Here is a 4,375-nt window from a genome sequence, read left to right as displayed (position 1 = left end):
GGAGATGGTGTTAGTGGTGGGGGTGGAAGGAGGAGGAGGTGGGGGGAGAGGAAAGAGTCGAGTGTGAGTGTATGTGTGAGAGCGCGGGGCTGTTGTCGGTGGTCTCTCCTCTCCCAGCGCGTTGCTCTCCGTCCGTCTCCAGTCGCTGTGTGCGAGGGAGGGAGGGAGCCAGGGAGTCTCTCCTCTCTCTCTCTCTCTCCTCTCTCTCTCTCTCTCTCCCTCTCTCTCACCCTCCCCCCTTCTCTCTCTGTTTGTGTGTGTGCGAGTGTGCGGTTGCTGGGGGAGGGGAGCGAGAGAGAAAGGCGAGGGAGGAGGTGTGGAGGCTGGGGGCGGGGGCGCGGGGGTGGGGGTGATTGGCGCCGAGGTGAGGAGGACGCAGGGACGTGGACACCTACTGATGATTGGCTGCAAATTACACGGGGAACAAGAGGCGCACGCGGGCCAGCGCTCCTTTTCACAAACCCTCTCCTCGGCAGAGGAGCCACGTTTTCCCTGCTCGCCTGCGGATCGCCCTCCCTCCTCGCGCCCGGCTCTCCGGCTCAGCCCAGCACACAGGGCTGTTGATTATTTTCTTTTGCTCTCGGAGATAATTGTTTGGAAGGGTTGGAAAGAGGGCGTTTCCGACACTCTGCGTGTGGGGTGTGTGTGCTGTGCGGGTGTGTGTGTGTGTAAATAAACTTGTCTGGGATTTTTTGGCTGGGTTGAGAAGAGCAATACAAGAAACAGAAAAGGTCATGTTTGTTTGAAGAATGCTCTTAGTTCGTACCCAATGGCGTGGTTTTAAATAAATTTCCTAGTGTACCCAGGAAGACTTAAAAAAAAAAATACCATTTAGATCTTTAAAGTAAGGGAAAACGGACTGGTGTGGTTCTTCAGACCCTCGAAATACTAGAAATACTATTATTCCAGAATGTAAAAAATCGGTGATATGATGCTTGGCCAATCTCAAAATCCATCTCAATCTCTGTCTCTCTTCTCCTCTACTCTTCTCTTCTCTCTCTCCTCCCAAACTCCTCTTTTACTATTCCATCTGGTAGTTACAAAGAATAAATCAGATTTTTAACTCACTGCCCTATTTTTTAATTTCAAACTTTACTTAAACAAAAACTTTTGTATTTCAGTCTATTTTAGAATAGTAAGTGATTAACATTTCACTTCTTGCCACTTGGGAAAACATAGTTTATGAATTGAAATATAAATATTTTACCGCAGGTCAAATACAAATAAAGCTCGTTCATAAATGCAGCTGTAAATTAACCTCTTCACTGCTGCCTCAAATAAAATATTTGTGGACACATGCTATCCTACTATTAAAGTATACTCTAGTGGAAATAGTTATAAAAATAAGATACAGAATTATGAATACTTTTGAACAATTTTTTTCTAAAAGAAAAACAGTGGCTAAGGTAAGTTATAGAGTAGGAAAGAAAAAAACTTAAGATTATTTAAATTGGTGTTATCAAGCAGAGTGAAAGTTTTGTATTAAAATTAAAAGTGTTTATAGTAATGCAATATTAATTTTTCAGATAAGCGAGGAAAATATAATGTTTTCTTTAATAAGAAAAAAATGCTGAAAAGACATTTTAAACCATTTTGTATTTGAATTTCAAAAGATAGACTTTGACCATATCAAGACATTACCAACTATGGAGGATAAATTGTTGATAGCAAGTTTAAAACTGTGGTGTGTGTATGCCTAAATGAAGGTGTTATTTCAAGAGTGGGCTACTATTGCAATAGGAAACAGGTGTATTTTGTGACTCATTGATTAATATACATGTTTTGTAATTTTTTAAAGCATAAGCTGTTTGATTATTACTAGTTATTTGACATAGACAAAATAACTGGATGGCTATTAATTATTCAAGTTAATAAGATATTTTTATACTTGTGCTAATGCCTTATTTTGTGACTCATTTATTAATATACATGTTTTGTAATTTTTTAAAGCGTAAGCTGTTTGATTATTACTGGTTATTTGACATAGACAAAATAACTGGATGGCTATTAATTATTCAAGTTAATAAGATATTTTTATACTTGTGCTAATGCCTTATAAAAACAAAAAAGGAAATTTTCCGTTTGATTTTTTTTTGTTGTTTTAGCTAAGCTTCATAGGAAGTTTATCAGGAAAATATAGTCACTTTTTAATGAGTGAAAACATGCTAGAAAAATGATAGATTCTTAAACATCTTTTCACAATATTTAAAATATCAGTCCAATGTTAGAAATTTTGAAGTTTATAAATAAGCAATGTTTTTAATCAAATAAAGACATCATGCTTTCTTTTGCCAAATTTTCTTTTCTGGAAATTCCTTTTCTCATGCTTTCCTTTTTGAGACTCTTTAAGCTTACTTTCAAAATGAAATCTTAAACACATGAGAGAAAATATGTTCTAAATTCCAATGAATTTTACTTTCCAGCTGATAAAGGAAAACTATAGAATGTTTGGTCTTAATAATTAATAATAATAGCCCCTATTAATGATCCATGAGTGTCAGATCCTGTGCTAAGTAATTTGCAGATATTCTATTTTGTCCTTGCAATAATCCTGTGAAGTGGCTATTATTTCCATTTTACAAACAAGGAAATTGGGGCCCAGAGAAATTAGGTAACCTGGATTAAGTCATAAAGTTAGTATGTAAAAAGTTTGAAATTTGTACCCAATCCAGTCTATTCCAAAGCCTTATGTTTATAACCTCTACCCTATTCTCACTATCAATAATTAATCAATCAATAAACCTTCTCTTGATACTAGAACCTCAGATTTAATTATGATTGTAGGCCCCTAGTTGATATGGCATCAATTAAACTTATAAAATAAATTATAAACAATATACCTCATGGCTTTGATATAGCATTCTATTGCCTTTCCACTAGGGAATTGATTGCATACTTAGCCAAATATGATCAGGGGAAATATTTTTTCTCATCTCATATCCATTAATTTTGTATACTAGTGTAGACACGTATATGCACCATGCCTCTCACTAGTCTATGTCTGTCTTCTTTAAAATGACATATCAGGGTTTTAATAATAATACCTGAGAACACTCAGTTCTCCGATAACTCTCTCTAAGTCCACATTTTTGTGTGAAACACCAAAAAGTGAAGTTGTTTTCTCTGCAAAATGCCCATGACAGCTTCCAATTACCTGGAAGTGGTTTGTGCCTTTACCCTGATTTATGATTTTTTAAAAATCTTAACTAGGAGAGAGTTCAAAGCTTTCATAGATAACCTGATGGGAATTTTTTAAAAGCCCATCTTGAGCATCACCCGAAAAAAGTATCCCCACTCGGCATACATTTTTTGTTCTGCTCTGAAATATCTTTAAAATACTGCTACTTTCCATCATAATCATTATCAATATCCTCATCATTATCCAGAATCTTCAAAAAGGTAGCATATTCTGTTGAAATAAATAGACCTCAAAATTTAGCAATGCAAAATCCACAGAAGTATATGTTTTCTCATGGAACAGTCCAGGGTGGGAATTTCAGGTCAGACACCATTCTTCTCTATGAGTGATCCATAGATTAAGATTCCTTTTATCTTGGGACGTTTTTCATCTCCAAAGGACAGCTCATCAACTGCATGAAGCTGGCAGAAGGACATGAAGGAGCTATGATGGCTTCTTAAAGGTCTTGGTCTTGAAGTGGAACATAGCACTGTGGCTCACATGCAATTGTCAAAAACTCATTACATGCCACACCTAGCTGCAAAGATTACTGGGCAGCCAACTCCAAGATGCAGCTTTATTCCTATGGGGTAGAGAAACAATTCTGAGGGACAGCTGGCTGTCTTCCACATAGAGTAACACAGAAGGTGAATAATCTGATGAAGGGATTAAGTAGACCACACAGCCCTGAATGTGACCTTGAAATTCCTCTGCTCCCTGGAAGTTATTTTGCTGATTACCACTGAAAACAGTCTTAATGACTTTAGAGAAAGTTTGGCAACTGTGAAAGAACTAAGCTTTCTTAAATACTTGTAGGATAGCCAAGGCATGGTTAGAATATTCAAACAAGAATTTACTGAAGAAAAAAGACAGCAGAAGTAACACAATCAGAGGAAAAAGCATAAATAAAAAATAAACTAACTGAGATAAATCTTGGGAACATGCAACTTGTCTGCTGGTGTTTTCAAACCAAGAGGTAATTTTTAACCTCCCGCTAATGAGATGTTTACTATTAGTCATAAGAAAATACACAACATGAAGGTCAGAAAAGGTGTGTGGAGCTTTCTTACCTAATATCCAAGGACTCACATCTCAACTCATGTTCATGGGCTCTGCGAACCACCTCTTTTGCCACAGTAATTCACTATGAATATAGTAAATAATCACACTCATTATGGAAGGAATATTCCCTTAAAA

This window comes from Papio anubis, chromosome 3 (genome assembly GCF_008728515.1).
Source record: "Papio anubis isolate 15944 chromosome 3, Panubis1.0, whole genome shotgun sequence".
In the NCBI taxonomy this organism is placed as follows: domain Eukaryota; kingdom Metazoa; phylum Chordata; class Mammalia; order Primates; family Cercopithecidae; genus Papio; species Papio anubis.
The sequence above is the reverse complement of the archived record's forward strand: the minus strand, read 5'-3'. Positions refer to the sequence as shown.